The following is a 17,334-nucleotide window of genomic DNA, read 5'->3' as shown; positions in this document are numbered from 1 at the left end:
TGTGACCGCAACAAAAAAAAGACAAAACATGGCAAGGACACTTGGTCCCACTTTATTGCATCAATTTCATTACTATACAAAAAGAGAGATTACCATCAAAGGTGGCATCTTCTGAAACAAAGGACAGAAGTCGACATCTTCTCGAGCAGGAGGCAATGTCAATATGGTATCTCAACCCCTCTTTTGACGATGGCAAAAGTATTTTCTCAAGCAGCTGCTGAAATACATTTTGCTGAATTTTCACAAAGAGCATGGTTTCCCTTCCCTGACAACACTCTTACATGTGGCTGGCTTTCATCCTTTGTCTTGTCACCTATGCCCAAGCAACAGTCCAATCCCTCAAATTAATCTTTGTATCCAATGGGGAATCACAAGGCAGGTAGACACAGGCGTTCCAAGTCATATATTATATTAAAGATTACAAAGATAACAAAAGCTATATAGCTTACTTAATCTATTTGGGTTGCTATAACAAAATATCACAGACTGGGTGGCTTAGAAGCAACACAAATTTATTCCTCACAGTTTTAGAGGCCAGAGGGTGGAGGATTCCAGAATGGTAGTGTGAGGACCCTTTTTCAGGTCCCAAACTTTTCATTGTATCTTTTTGGGGTGGAAGGAGTGAGAAGTTTCTGGTCTTTTCTATAAGAGAAGGATATTCATGAAGGCCCCACACTCATGACCTCCCAAGGGTCCCACCCACTGTCTCTTGGGGGTTAGGGTTTCAGCACATGAATTTGGAGGGACACAAATCTTCAGACCGTAGCACTATGGCTTCTTAAAGGTTTGGGCTTTCCCTGGCTTTAGTAATAGAAAATGTGTGTCTAATAAAATAGCAGATACAAGATATTTTATATATCCAGGGTTGGGTTGGGTTTTTGTTTTGTTTTGTTTTTGCAATCCTGGTGAACAACATTGCCTTGGGTAAGTATGTAGCTTATGTATATAAAATATAAGAAATGAACTGAAAATCCAGTACATCAATTTCATGACAGAGATTGTCTTTGGGAAGGAAGGGAAACTGATAGAATGACAGGGAGTTGTTATAGGAGCCTGGCTAAATTTTTAATGTCTTTTTCTCTACAAGGTGATGGGGCAAATGTAACTAAAGGAATGTTTTAATATTGCATGTTATGATGGGTGTTTCTTTTTTCTGTATCTTAAGATCTAAAAAAAAACCTAAGAAAACAAGACTATTAGCTGATCACATGTCCATTGTGCTGTCTCTTTTTAAAGGAGATGCATGCAATTAAAACACCCATCCTTGCTGTCCAATTAGCAGTTGCATCAAAGAAATTTTCATTGGGCATTAATCAATTCAAGATCACAATTTTAATGTCACTAGTCATCTGCTTTTAAATAAATACATTAATATTCAAATTCATGTGTAAGTGCCCCATATATCTGATTAACTGGAAGTTAGGCAAGCCTTAATATATGCAGAACACCATTCATGTGCTCTAAAAGCAAATGAAGAAGCTGGAATAAATATATTATGAGTTATATGTGTCTGTCTTTTATGGAAATGAAGAAAAATTCCCTCAGGAAGAACCCAGATACTTGGCTGTTTTTATATTTTACAAGTTATAGTGCAAAGAAGTACTGTACCTGGCAAAGCATCAGTAAGGATAAGAATGAGTACATTCATTTATAATAATAAGTTATGAATAACATTTATATTACATATATGCATCACACATAGTAAGTACATGTGTATAGAATTTCTTTGAGTTCTGTGTTGTTTATAAGAACTTTTCAAAAAGGATCCCAAAATTATTGATGACTGTTTACTTTCAGCCCATGAATCATTTCCTGAAGATATTTTACAATTGTGATTCAGCTGGGCTTTTAACTTACTTATTTATTTTTTTGATTCCTTTTTTAAAAGTCACCATTTCTGTATTCAGATTATTCACAGGTTTGGGCCATCTCATGGGGTAACCACCAGACACATCTGTTGAATTCTTCCAAAATGATGATAGCAACAATAGTGCACTTACAAAATAAAGGCCAGAGAGTGAGTCTTTTCAAAACACAACAGGGAAAATCACCCGAAATGAGAGAAATGAGATAACCAGCAGATGCTCCAGAATATGGAAGTCATCTGTAAGCATTTAGTGGGATGGAGAATGCTCAAACAGTTCCCCATTTGCCAGACGCCCGAAATAGAGACAGATGAGCTATTTCTCTGAACTTCGACAACAGCGCCAGCTGAAAAAGCAGACCCTTTCTGCCAAGGGTCACTTGTTGAAACTGTTGATTGTAAATCAGGGTTCTCCTTTTGGACTTATGGTACCCAGAAAAATACAACCAAAATGTTCATATGTGCAGCTTACCTGGGGCAGGAAGATGATCATCCTCGGTGGCTGAAGGTCTGTGGGGGTGGGGACAAATGGTTTACATGTCTTGAACAAAGATACCTTTTACAAAACCCACATGTTGTACACACTGTTTCTTACCTTTCCTTGACGAGTAAGAAATGTTCCCAAACAAAATAACCCACATTTCAACTGCATTAGTAAATAGTGGTAAGGATATTTAGGTCTGGAAATAGTCATGAAAAGGCCCTTTATGTATTTTTTTTCTCCCTAAAATAATTGCTGCTGCATTACACCGTGTCTTTTAACCTGTTTTAGAAGAAAGGAATGCCTTTGTGTGAAGTATATTATTTGGAATCCTTTTCCTCATATTGTTTAGATCATGAGTCTGTTTTTTTGCACTTGCTCCCAGGGTGTCTGAAACATTTAAAAATAACAGTGGGTAGTCAGAACTGCTCGTGCTGGCAGTGGATGCCTTACAGTTTGCCATCATATAAATGTCAATTTTGCTTTCATTTATAGAGCTAAGCAGAGATAAATCCCAGTAGCACTGAAAGAGGTCTCTAGATTTCATAGTTTGCTTCATTTCTGTGTGTGGCCTGACCACTCAACCCCAAGCCTCTCTGTTCTTCTCCATCCTGTTTAAACTCCATTACTCTTTTCCTTTAATTTTTCCAGCTCTCTCAAGAGGCTAGGGGGATCTCTAGTATGGAGAGGATATATTCTAGGTCAATGGTTCTCATGCTATGGTCCCAAGACTAGCAGCATTGCTTGAGAACTGTTAAAAATACATATTCCTTATATCTCACCTATTGAAACAGAAACTCTGGAGTTGAGGTCCAATAATCTGTGTTATTAAGCCCTCCAGATCATTCCGATGCAAACCAAAAAATTTTTGAGAAAAACTAGTTTACACCACAATGCAGAATTTCCCCTAGGAACTCTGCTAACCGTCACCTTTGGAACACTCCACCAATTTTCCCCACAGAATTCCCCATATGAAAACCTGAACATTTTCAGAGGCCCTTTTTGCATCTAAACTATACTGGTCTCAAAGTATAAGAGGAATGCCATTTCAATTAAACCTGGTGTCAATTTTTGGAGTAGGTAGTGCTGGTTTAATTTGCATTAAGAATTTCGGCCAAATCAGAAAACTAGATCAGCTAAACTATAGCCCCAGTACCTTCTAAAAATAACACACTTTCATTTTCCTCTCCACTAATGTATACCAAAAGGGAGAGTTTAAAGCCTTGCAGAATAGGACGGCCAGCTGTGCAGAAGACAGGCACTCCAGTTGGTTGATGAATGGATTATACCTGCCAGTGAAGTATCCTTATTGGTGGATAAAAATAACTGATTGATTATCTTCCTTACTGGGCTTTGACTGTACTATTCAACTGAATGAGGCTTTACAGGATTTTTTTAGGTTATATTCCAAAAGAATGGTTGGTCAAAATATGCAACTGAGGAACTGCAAAGTCAGGGCTTTATGACACTTAACTAAAAACTGGTAACACTGGTAACACTACAAACACAAAGAAAACATTAAAACACTACAAACACAAAGAAAACATTAAAAGGGATTTTATGAAGTGATGAAGTTTACGAATCACCTCAGAATAAAAGTATTGAATATATATCAAGAAAAGAGATGACTGTCTACTTTGTTGTTGTGCCTCTCAAAGGTATTGTTAAGATCCGAGGAAAATACGTCCTCAATGTCACTTACACATAATCTTCACAAGACCCACTTCCTAAGATCCATTCCTATGTAGAAATTACATTCTTTTTTTTTGTCCTCCACTCAGCCTGTAGCCCAGGTAAGTGCCCTGCCCATACCACCTCTGTAACCTCTGGAAGCCAGGTCGAGAAAGGTTGCTTCCTAGGGGAAAGACTAGAGTAAAGACTGGGCTAAGGAAATGTCTAGAGGTGGAGAAGGGCTCAGTCATCAAAATCAATCAGCAGTTCCTTTGTTTCCAAAATGGAAACAAGATTTACTTTTTGATTGATTGATTGATTGATTGATTTATGAGAGAGAGAGAGAGAGAGAGTGGTGGGGGAGCAGAGGGAGAGGGAGAGGAGCCCAAAATGAGGCTTGATTCCCAGGATCCTAGGATCATGACCTAAGCTGCTTCACCAACTAAACCACCCAGGTGCCCAACAAGATATACTTTTTATTCAAGAAACTTCACCATCAAGTATTGTGGCAATTTATTTCAAAATGAAAATCCCATTTCATTCTGTATTTCTCATTTATAAGGGTTGAGAAGACCAGACTGTTACTTGGCACTGCCCAGATGCTAGCTGAATTCTAGAGTTGGTGGTCCAAAGGTAAGTTCACACCCTCTCATGACTCAGACCCACAGGCTCAAGTTGTTTGCTCAAGAATCCCTGAAGCTTTCTTAGCAGGAGCCAGCCAAGCAGCCAAAAGAATTTCCAGGCTTCCAAGATGATTGGAATATAATATACAGTGTTTCAGCACTGAAATGATGCCCTTAATTATTGAGAATATACTTGAATGCCTGCTATTTGCAAAGATAACCTTAATGCACTGAAAAAATAAGAAATGTATAAGAACATTCCTGTCCATTTCAACAATAATTTGCCCCTCAACTGGAAACAACAAGCCAATTGGAATGAAATGGCATTGGGATGCTACAAAGGAGTGCAGTCACTTCAAGTCAGGGTGTTAAGTGCCACTGCTTTGCACCCTGTCCACTTTCTATACCCTTCAACTCTCTGAAAGAAGAAAGTATGCTACAGAAACTCTGTTATCTGTAGACCTTGGAGACATTAATGAAACATGAACAAATACAACAGGCATTAAAAAAAAAAATAGGGACTGCCTCATGTTTCAATTACTTTTGACAAAATAGTCTATGCCACACTCTGCTCAGAAATAAGGTCTTTGTTGCAAATACAGAAACATTCCATCCTAATGATTAATCTGAATAGTCATAGAAAGGGGAAAATTCACAGGGAATAATTCATATCCTTCTCTTCTAATACTAGAGGTAAATCAAATATCACAGAAATTCTGCTTCTAAATAAAAAAGTGAAAGTATTTAGCATTCTAATTGTGGTCTTTTTTTTTTAATGATATTTTTTCTCTTCACCTCTGTAAGTCGATCCAAAATTCAGAACATTTATACACACACATGCACACACACACAATGTATATAGTATGTATATAGTACACATAGTATTTGGTTGCATTTTAGCAACTAAAATCCCTTTTGTGAAATGAACTTTCCTCAGTATGACACTACATCCCCTAGCAATACACCATGGTGTTTCCAGAACATAACAGTATGTTCTGAACTTAGAGCTATGTGAACAAATTCACACTCAAAGGAAAACCAGCAAAGTACCTGGCTTGCTTCCAGTTTCACTTTCCTCATTGTTTTGCAGAAATGAAGAGCAATTTTGTGGTTGAAAATGAAAATGTCTTTTCCCAACTGTGATCAGCTCTTCTGACCTGGCAGATATGATTTCAAGCCTGTGTCTTTCAGGCCTTGAAATCTGCTTCAAAACAATTTCTGCTCAAGAGGACATTCTCGGGAAGTTTTAATGCATCTCAAGTCCTGGCCTACATTTTCTGCTTGATTTTACCTTGCTTTCTTGCATATGCAACTTCTTATTAGAGTATCATAAGTTCTCTTTTATCCCAAGGCTTCCCAAGAAGAAACATACTATCCAAGGATGTGACTTTGGGCCATTTCAGGATGCACAGGTAAGAGTTAAGATTAATCAGCTCTTTAAGTCAAGTACCTCTGGGGCTAGGCTCAATACAACATGGTCCTCGAATAACATATAATTTAGACAGTTCAACTAAGGTCAAAATCAAAAATCCTGATTGGCACCAAAGCTGTTCTTTCGTTTCTTTTACATGTTTTATTTTATTGTCACAAAATAGAGGGCTTTATAGGGGAAAGCCACTCTTGGATTACAGTAAGATTTTTTAACAAATTATGTAATCACTTTGACTGATTTCACATTAAATATTTACAAGGCAAGGTAGTTATGTAAAAACAAACATAACTAAACTTTGGAGAATTAGCTACTAGAATCTCATTGGTGAACTGAACTATTTTACGTTGGTATTATATAAGTAACCTCAAAAAGAGAAAAATAAACAATAGATAAAAGTTACTGGATGGAAGTGGTTTTTTTTTTCTTTAACATGTAGAAATGGAGGAGTGAATTAGTTAAGAGTTCTATGAAAAATGATATAAATATGAATTTAAATTAGTGATAATGCTTTAACCTCTAGTGTTCTAAAAATGTTAACATTATTTCAGTTTTAACAATTACAGATGGAGTTAAGTATACATCTTAAATTCAATTCCATTGACTAGAATTTGAAATTGAAGTTTTCCCAAATCTCTAAAGTTTGAAATCATTCAAAATATATTATATCTTGCAAACTAAACAAAATAAATCAAAATCTATAAATTTTCAAGAGTTTAGGATGAAAAAGGTAAAAAATTTGCCCCTCTCCCACCGTCTCCCTTTTCTTTATATGCCTCTCTCTGCTGGTTCACCCCTTTCAGTGCTTTATTTATTTATTTATTGAAGTACAAAATTCATAGTGGGTTTTCATTTCTATTTTCATAGGCTTCTCTGGTATCTTAAAAAAATCCCTTAAAAGGGATATCTTACCAGGGCATGCCTGGGTGGCTCAGAGGTTGACCATCTGCCTTTGGCTGGGGTTATAATTCCAGGGTCCTGCATCAGGCTCCCCACAGGGAGTCTGCTTCTCCCTCTGCCTGTGTCTCTGCCTCTCTCTCTGTCTCTCATGAATAAATAAATAAAAACTTTTTTTTCTTAAAAAAGGGGTATCTTACCAATTTCAGAGGCTGAACACTTTGTATTGCCTCCCTACTCCCCAAAATTAATTAATATCATTAAGTACCTTGAGAAATGAAGAGGTAAATTTTTTGTTATAAATCCAAACACATTATTAAAATCCATTAGATTCTGCTCCTATTAAAAAGGATACAACTGTTAGTTAAATAATTTAAGGAACTGAGGTTGAGTTGTTTTAAAATATGCTGAAAATTGTAATAGAATCTATTGGCTTTCTGAAAGAAGAGCTTGCTTAGGCCTCTTGACTCTCACCTTGATTAGCATATATATATCACTGCTGGGCAATGTATGCAACCTACAGAATTTAGCAAAATTTTACCCTGTAGAATAAAGTAGAAGCTGGAAGAGAAATAGTGCCTATGAATTTTCTTGCTTTTTATATTATGGAAAACTCAGCCATAATAGGTCTCTCTGCAGTAAGAACAGCCACAAGCGTTAAGATGGGAAGAAAGGTTCTGTGTCAATCATCTCTCTCCTGTCTTTCCTAAAATGTCAGAAAATTATAGAAATGTGAAGCCAGAAGGGAAGTTGAAGATGACCTAATTGAGTTACATTGTTTAAAAAATTATGAGAATATGATCTGCATAAATTAATTGACTTATCCAAGGTCATACAACTACCCGATGAGAAACAGAAATCTCGAGTTTCTCAACTGTTCTACCTTATAGAAGCAGAGTAGGACACTTCCCAGCTTAGAGCCAAAGACAGAGAAAATCTAGATGTACTATTTCAACAGGAAATGATGCTTTCAGTCTGTCTCACATCTCCTTCATGACTACCTCAGCTCTTCCAATTGGTAGAAATAGCAAAGCAAGAAGGAGCACAAATCTATTTTTCTGGTCAAAGTTTTTAAATTCTAATTCAAATAACCGTTTCCCTCTCTAGCCTAAAAGTTAAAATTTAAATTTGTTGTTAATTTAAAAGTAATGGAAAATATAACTTTGTTTCTTGCAATATCTAAACTTCTTACGCAAGACTTCTAGCCTCAGAGATAAATTACCAGTGGCTAGATATGTTAGTAGTCTATAAAGTCAAAGAGCTTCACAACAGGATGGTGGGCAGACAAAACCTAAAGAATGTAGCTTTCTTCATTTATTGCATATCATGTATCACATCACAGATGAAGATATTCACTCTGAAGTCAAAGGGTAAAATAATAATACTAATACCTACTACATGCTCAATTTCTATGTTGGGCAGAAGATGAGAGGATGAGTAAGGAACAGACCCTCCCTTCAGAGAGTTTATTGTTGAACAGATGAGACATGATGACATGCACACAAATGACCACAGTACAAAATATGTCACTTTCATTAAAAAAATAAATAAATAAAAGATTCTAAAGAGACCTGAAAGATACAGCTTTCTAGGGAACAGGAAAAGCATTATGAATTAAGTGGCCTATGAGATAAAACTTGGAAGTTCCCATAGGCCTGGGACTGGTAGGGGAGACGCCACCTCAGACTCTCTCCTATGTTGTCACTTCCCACCTCTGGCCTTTGTTCATGATGTTTATTCTTTAGAGATACCTGCCCTCACCTCCTCCATTGTTTGTGGAGTAGATGGGTGGATGGTTTTCAAGGGCCGAACGGCTTTAGAAATGCAAATAACTATCTATAAAGAACTTATTAAACTCAACACCAAAGAAACAAACAATCCAATCATGAAATGGGCAAAAGACATGAACAGAAATCTCACAGAGGAAGACATAGACATGGCCAACATGCACATGAGAAAATGCTCTGCATCACTTGCCATCAGGGAAATACAAATCAAAACCACAATGAGATACCACCTCACACCAGTGAGAATGGGGAAAATTAACAAGGCAGGAAACCACAAATGTTGGAGAGGATGCGGAGAAAAGGGAACCCTCTTACACTGTTGGTGGGAATGTGAACTGGTGCAGCCACTCTGGAAAACTGTGGAGGTTCCTCAAAGAGTTAAAAATAGACCTGCCCTATGACTTAGCAATTGCACTGCTGGGGATTTACCCCAAAGATACAGATGCAGGGAAACGCCGGGACACCTGCACCCCGATGTTTATAGCAGCAATGGCCACGATAGCCAAACTGTGGAAGGAGCCTCGGTGTCCAAGGAAAGATGAATGGATAAAGAAGATGTGGTTTATGTATACAATGGAATATTCCTCAGCTATTAGAAATGACAAATACCCACCATTTGCTTCAACGTGGATGGAACTGGAGGGTATTATGCTGAGTGAAGTAAGTCAGTCGGTGAAGGACAAACATTATATGTTCTCATTCATTTGGGGAATATAAATAATAGTGAAAGGGAATATAAGGGAAGGGAGAAGAAATGTGTGGGAAATATCAGGAAGGGAGACAGAACGTGAAGACTGCTAACTCTGGGAAACGAACTAGGGGTGGTAGAAGGGGAGAAGGGCGGGGGGTGGGAGTGAATGGGTGACGGGCACTGGGGGTTATTCTGTATGTTAGTAAATTGAACACCAATAAAAAATAAATTAAAAAAATAATAAAATAAAATTTAAAAAAAGAAAAAAAAAAGAAATGCAAATAACTACTTGCCAAGGGTTAAATCCCTGCCTCTGCCTTTAGTGGACCTCCTACCACCACCACCAACAGGGCCTAACAAAGCGCTGCACAAAAAGCAGCTGATTTACTCATTCACTCCTAGATGTTTTCCTGAAGATCTACTAAGTGTGAGAAGTGTTCTAAGTTAAAGAAAGGATATACACAAAATTAATGTGGTCCTTAAGCAGTTGCAACAGTATCATAAATGTGATAACAGTTCACAGGATGGTAATGGTGGTACAAGGCAAGGACGCCTCTCCAGATTAGGAGGGTCAAGAGAGTTTTCCAGAGAGAGAATCACCAAGGATGATTAGGAGTTGGTAGGTGCCCTCATGCAGCAGAGGCTTGGAACTGCCACTCCTCAGGAAGCATGTGTTTTTGCAGTGAGGCAGTGACCGGTGGGAACCTCAGGCAGAGAGATGCTGCTTAACACTTGCAAGTGAAGATCTCAGAAATGCAGTGGGGTTATGAGTTTACTGACCTAAGGTCAAAGGAAAAGGAGAGGGAGCTGAAGCTTTCCTAGGCTCTTTGAAAAGAGGGACTGCCATTGAGATTGGAGGCAGGGAATTTATTAAATAAAGGGGAAGGGACCTGAGATCAAGGATGGGGGGATTGCAGCTTTTGAAGCTCTCTCATTGCTAATTATAACCCGAGGTCAATCCATCAGAAGTCAGAACAGATAAAGCTTCAAATGGATAGGACTTGTTTTCATGCAAATATCTCTTGAAATGCAAACTAAAGGGGAAAAGAGTGTAAGAAAACACAGCATGAAAGACAGCAGAGTTCGGCAGCAATTTCTTTTCTTTTTCTTTTTCTTTTTTTTTTTATTTTCTTTTTTTTAGCAATTTCTTTATGCTCAAAAAAAAAAAAAAAAAAAGGCAACCCTGCAAGGAGAAAAACAACTGTAAAGGTTGTTGCAAAGTGTTCCCTGTAGATTGCAAAGTATGTTCCCTGTAGATTACGTTCATCTACAACTCTTTAAATTCCATCTTTCAAAACATTACTCTTAATTCTGTCTTTTATATCATTGTTCTCTCAAAGAGAATAGACCTTACGAACATCTTCACTTTATAATTTTAGCAGAACAGAGACTTAGAGCCCACCAATGCAAAGGAAATATTCCTTAAATAACAGAATGACGGCTCTGTGAAAACTGTATGCGGTGTCCTGATTATGGAGCTTGGACAAGAAAAAAAAAAAGTAGATTTAAAGATAGGGTACTTGACTCCAAAAATGGTGCTGTACGACTGAATATTGTGGGCTGAGGAAATGTGTTTTGTTCTGTTCTGTTTAATTCTGAAGTTAAAAGCAGTAGTCAAACCATGACAGCGAGGAGCTTTCTGCTCTGTTATATTACAGCTCACTTATTTCCCTCCAAATATTAAACAATGCCAAAAAAACTTTTAGTTATTTGGGATGCGATCCATTTTCATTTCACTCTTGTCCTTTTTTGGTTGTGAGATGACAGTTTAATATTCCAGGCTCCAAACCAGAGCTTGGCAAATGGATTTAAAAAAAAAAAAAAAGTTAAATGCCGTAGGGAAGAAAAAAGGTATGCAATTAATTTTCCACAAGAAACTGTGAAGCTGGTGCTAAAGATGACTATGTTGATTATCTATTTACCTCATACAACTCTTGAAATCTTTCAGAATACCAGAGCATGAAAGTAATTTTACTGAAGTCAGTTAACTGACTTGGTTTTATAGTATAAAATTTCACATTTATTATCTTCGACTTCAGTATTTTTTTAAAAAGTTGATATGTAATCATGTAAAATTAACTGCATTTTAATACAATGATTAAAAACCAAAGCTCAAGAACAGAGTTGAGTTTAAATCTCACTTGTGACTCATAAGCTGTGTCACTTTGGGAATGTTACTTAACCTCTGTTGGCTTTAGTTGGATCATCTTTAAAAGTGATATTAATAATTCTAAATTCATTGTGCTTTTCTGAGGATTAAGTAATATAAAACAGAGCTGATGCATATGAAAGAATGGATACATTATGAGCATTTAGTAAATAAGAGCTCTTATTATTATTGTTATTGGATGAATGTTCTTGTCCTGAAGATTTAGAAGTTTCCTTGACCAGAGTCACCTTTTAGTTCACATATCATAGTTTTTTAGGTATTTCTGTACGTTATCCCATTGCAAATCAGTGTCAGTGCAAATATGTGAATAACATCATAACTGGCTCCAAGAATGAAATACAACATTTTACTCAAATGATGGCTTTTTGAATATACCTTAAGAGCTGGAAGTTGGTCACTCAGCCCACGCTCAAAAATTGCCCTCTCATAATCCTGTATGCACATTTCAATAAATCAAACAGAAAAAACTCATTTTCCAGTTGCCTTGCTTAACACCAAACATGGTAGGGAACATAGCCTGTTAGTGACTAAGTAGCTTCAAGGTTTTCTTTCAAATCCTAGTTTAAAAAAAAAAAAATGCCTATAGCTGGGAGAAATTCCATTTCTGAAAATGCTATGCACTGTTGATACACTTACCTTTTACTTAAGGAAATATTAAGTAAGTTTTTGAAGTACATTCTGGGTGTCATGGCCTTGGAAAATATGTCTAAGATGATCCTCTCATGGTTGTTTCATTCAGCATCAATTGGGACATCACATCTTTTTTATGTTTCTGACCCTTGAGTAGCTCTAGGGCTATAGCAAGGATTGAAATGTTGCTCCTGACTTATAGAGCTTACTGTCAGAATTGGGATAGGACCCTATGGTGCGGGCGGGGGGGGGGGGGAGAGAGAACGACAGACAACTAGAAATTAATAGGCATTGCTAATGTAGTGTATATAATACATTCTATAAAGGAGAAGATGTAAGATAATATAAGAATACATTTGATTTCTGGCAGGATGTTGAATAATGGCCAGGCTTTAATGAACCAGTCAATGTATATTAGTTGAGAACTAATGTTAGTGGGAAGAGATAGTTTGACAGTGGGAAAATGTTGTAGAAAAATAACTCCCATCATTTCTACTGGCCCTTGTCCTTGGTCACATCAGGTAAGCAAAAATCCGAACAGAAATTGCAGTCTTTTTAAGCAAATGTGGCTTTAGGCTGGGTTTCCGAGTACCTTTACTCTCTTACAGGTTGTCATCTTTAAATCCTTTCTGTGTAATCAAATACCACAATGATGTTGAGACTCTATTATGAAATAAGGAAAATAAATTATTGTAACCCAGAGCCTCAGTCCCCCAAAACTTTTGGTTGTAATTTACTCACGGAGTCTAGTTAAATCCCAAACATGAAATCAAGTCCTCAGCACCAGGGGAAATGGAGAACTCTTGACTAGCTGAATATTCACCATCTCTAACAACAGATTTTTAAGGAAAATATGTCAAATTCTATTCAGCATTAACTTAGTGCTAGCTCTTTGGAACTTGTGACACCATTTGTTTGATCCAAGTTAGTTTCTTAGCTTCTGGTCATCTATAACTATCTAAGTCCATCCTTGACAATTAATTTTTAAAAAGTACTTATGAGATGGATGGGATGCGGTTGCCTGGCTGGCTCAGTAGGTAGAGATGCAACTCTTGATTTCAGGGTCATGAGTTTGAACTCCAAGTGTGGCAAAGTTCACTAAAAAAAAAAAAAAAAAAAAAAAAGATTGGGTGGGAGGAGAAATCTTAATTATGCTGCTGATCTTTTCCCTAAAGTGCTCTATATAGATAGGTCAAGAAGCTATTCACATATTCACACAAGTGGAGACTTACTAATGATATCCTTACAATTCTTTCATTAAAACTAGAGAATAGTTCAAACCCCCACCCCCTGCTGCCCCTTGGTTCCTGTGAACTTTCCGATCCCAATCAATGGGAAGAGGTCTTGGCTTATTGACTAATTGCCCTTTATCTGTTATGACAGGAAAGGAAATTATGCACATTGTGTAATTTGGTGTATTTGACAGATAATTTTATCTCAATTTAGAACATCTAGCCAATGACAAGAGCTGAAATAAAGGTGAAGTGGTTATGAAATTGATGAATATCTAATATATATATATATATATATATATATATACACACACACACACACATACTCAAAGTATAATCTCCTTAAACAACTTTAAATCTTCTCAGAAATAGGGTAATAGTGAAGTTGCAAGAAAAATTTCTACAGAAAATCACACCTATAAACACAAGCACACACACATGCTTGGTGAAGGGCCTAAACTGGCTATGAGAAAAGTAGGAAAAATTAAAGAAGCAGTTACTATTTGTTAAAGCCTCAAGTAAGAAGCCCTCGTAAAGTCTATTACATGAGGGACAAAATATGCAGTACAATGACTAAAATTAACAAGAGTAAGTCTTTAAAATATTTATTAGTAGAAGAGGGCAGTGAAATATGTGGAAGCCCAAAGAACTTAATTTTATTTTCACAAAAGTCCATTTAAAATGAAAGCTTGAAAAACTCTATCTACAGCCATACCATTCTGAACATGCCTGGTCTCTAAAACTGAAAGCTTACTTTGACCTCAACATATTTTTCCACTTTTGTGCAATATTTAGAAAAGGAAAATAAACAATTTTATTTAATAGAGTTACAAAGTACCCTTAAAATACCTTCATAGTTTAAAGGCAGTGTTTGTTTAGATCAAATCAGAGAGTGTAAGTGGGACACATTTTGGGACACATATGAGTCCAAATGATTTGAAAGCTGCAACATTAGAACTGTACCAAAGAGGAAACTAATGCCAGAGGTGCCAGATGCTTATGTATTGGTTCAGCATCAAGGCACCCGTGCGTTACAAGATTATACACAAATGAGATTAATCCAATGTGCCATTTAAATTTCAATCATATTCTAAAAAGCACAAGCACTCAAGAATTTACCTAGTTGTTACCAGAAGGAATATCAATTAAGGACTTAAGATATTTGTTGCTCCTGAGCTAGTTTGAAAAAGAGAGAATTGAGAGTACTCAGGATGAGATTTATTTTTTCATCAACAAATATTCATTTCCTATTAATTTCCAACAGTTTACTTGATGGTAGGGCCTACAGCTGTGATGCTGTGATGCCCAAACATGTTTCTGCCTTCATGGAACCAAAAGTCTCATTTAAGTCTTTAGTAGCACTATGTATATATATACACACACATATACACACACACACATTAGATGTGTAAGTGTTTGTGTGCGTAAACCTTAATGCTTTGACTATGAAACTATATCTTTTTGGGTGAGTTGGAATTAGAGAATGGTAGTTACTCGAGTTTTGTTTTGTTTGTTTTGTTTTAATTAGAAAGTTCGACTTTTTGAAGCCAAATACCATGTGCATGACACTGTGCTAAACTGTAAAGGAACGTTCACCCAAATCAATAAACAAAAAAAAATATATTGTTTGATTGGTTACTCATTAATATAAATGGGAACCTCATTTGCTTGCACAATAAGTAGCTTTTAAAATATTGAACACTAAAATATATCATGAAGATGTGGCTCCTGGGATAGAGAGGGTCAGAATCCGATGAGAAGGACTAACAACAGAATATGGAAGGAAGGATAAATTTTCCCTAAATGTTCAGGGAAGTTCTTCCAAAGATGCATAGTTTTGGCTGAGATTTAAAAGATGAATTCAGAACCCCATGTGTAAAAAATGAAATAGAATTCTAAGCAGAGCATGGAGGACATCCATAACATAGAGATCCGAAAACTGTGTGTGGCATGACTGAGAAAAGACTAATTGAAGAGAAGAATACAGGGAGAGAGAAAAGAAATGTTTTAGAAATAGTTTCAAGGATAGATTTAAAATAGAATGACAAGCAGAGGAATATGAAAAACTTCCCGGGTTAGGGACAATGAATGCCTCACCCTGGGTCTGAGACTAGTAAACCCTCAACAAAATATTTGTGAATGAATGAAAAAAGTTGATGTGATTCAGTGACAGTGGAGATAGATTTAAGAGTCATTACTTAAAATAAAACTTACATGATTTGAGAAGAATATGATGCAGGAGGTAAATGAGCAATAGGAAAAAGCAATGACTTGAGGGTTTCAAGATGAGCTAAGAGGGTAGGTTGTGTTGCCATTAACTGAGTTGTGGAACTAGGGTGAGAAGGTGGTTATAGTGGATGGTAAGAGGGTAAGATGTTGACATCTGACAGCATATTGAGCTTAGGCTGATACATTTATAAAGATGTACTACACTAGGTACGACGTCAGTATCTGAAGGTTAGAAAAGAATTTATAGCAGGAGAAAGAGTTGGATAACATCTGAGTTTAGTCGAGGTACAGAGTGTTTGAGATTATATCAGAAAGCAGGGCAGCTTGGGTGGCTCAGTGGTTTAGTGCTGCCTTAGGCCCAGGGCGTGATCCTGGAGATCAGAGATCCAGTCCCATGTTGGGCTCCCTGCATGGAGCCTGCTTCTCCCTCTGTCTGTGTCTCTGCCTCTCTCTCTCTCTCTCTCTCTCTCTCTCATAAATAAAATATTAAAAAAAAAAAGAAAGCAGTATAGCATTAAAAAAAAAAAAAAAGATGACTGTCACAAGATGGGTGCCCAAGGAAGCAGGCTCTAAGATGGAGATTGGCAAGAATGATGTTTATTAGGGAATATGGTTGGGATCAACACTTTGGGAAAAAGGAAAAGCCAAGGTAGAATACAGTTACAACACAAACTTCAGCTAATCCTCCAGGGTTTTCTGAAGGTGATATGACCCTTTACAGTTGCCCCAAGATGGAGCAGAGACTGGGCCTCCCACCTCTGTACCAATCAGCCTTTGGAAATGGCTGCCCATGGAACTAGGCATGATCTTTGACTAGGTCACCCTCTTCAACTGAGGTAACTGCTAAGAGTGCTAATAGTGGAGGTCTGTGTTCTGGCAGTGCACCTAGCAGCAGGAGTTACAGTTATTTCTTACCCAAAAGGTGTTCTTGGTGGTATATCACATATCTGCCAGGATGGGTAAGCACAAAATATTGTAGGAAAGCCTATATTGAAAGAAGTAGATGGTGAAGGGTAAAATAGAGCAAGGGTTTCTGGAGGTGTAAGAACAGTGGGATACAGGTGGACTTTGGAAGCCAAGACTCAAGAAGGAAAGGAAACACAACAGATACAATATCTGCAGAAAGTTTAACTTTATTTTTTTTTCTTTATTTATGATAGTCACACAGAAAGAGAGAGAGAGAGAGGCAGAGACAAGGCAGAGGGAGAAGCAGGCTCCATGCACCGGGAGCCGGACGTGGGATTCGATCCCGGGTCTCCAGGATCGCCCCTGGGCCAAAGGCAGGCGCCAAACCGCTGCACCACCCAGGGATCCCAGAAAGTTTAACTTTAAAGGACATTAGATTTGGCACAAAAATGATTATTTTTTTAATGTTACCAAGTATTAGGGGAGAAAATAGAAGAAAATTGAGAACTGTGTTTGGCCAAAAGTCATCATTGTTGAAATCAGAGAAACAAAGAGGGGAAGTCAATATGCTAAAGAAGTAAATAACAGGCAGCAAAACAACGTGCTGTCTTTCTATCCGGAAATTCACCTGCCATTACTAATCTCCTATTCTGATCTGATTTCATCCAACACAAGAAATAAAAATGCTAAAACCTAGAGAAGCAGATTAATTAAATTGGCTCAG

The 17,334-nt window shown here is 37.2% G+C and overlaps 1 long non-coding RNA gene across 2 annotated transcripts in view; it reads left to right on the top strand.

The window, feature by feature from the left end:
- Window positions 1-5,725: 5,725 nt before the first annotated feature.
- The window catches only part of LOC144292741 (uncharacterized), a 223,676-nt gene continuing 212,067 nt past the window's right edge, over window positions 5,726-17,334 (top strand). For both annotated transcript variants that reach the window (XR_013360085.1, XR_013360081.1), the window contains exon 1: window positions 5,726-6,051. This is a non-coding gene — a long non-coding RNA (uncharacterized LOC144292741). The remainder of the gene's footprint in view (window positions 6,052-17,334) is intronic.

The sequence above is a fragment of the Canis aureus genome, chromosome 2 (assembly GCF_053574225.1).
Source record: "Canis aureus isolate CA01 chromosome 2, VMU_Caureus_v.1.0, whole genome shotgun sequence".
NCBI lineage: Eukaryota > Metazoa > Chordata > Mammalia > Carnivora > Canidae > Canis > Canis aureus.
This window is presented reverse-complemented; position numbering and strand designations above follow the sequence as displayed.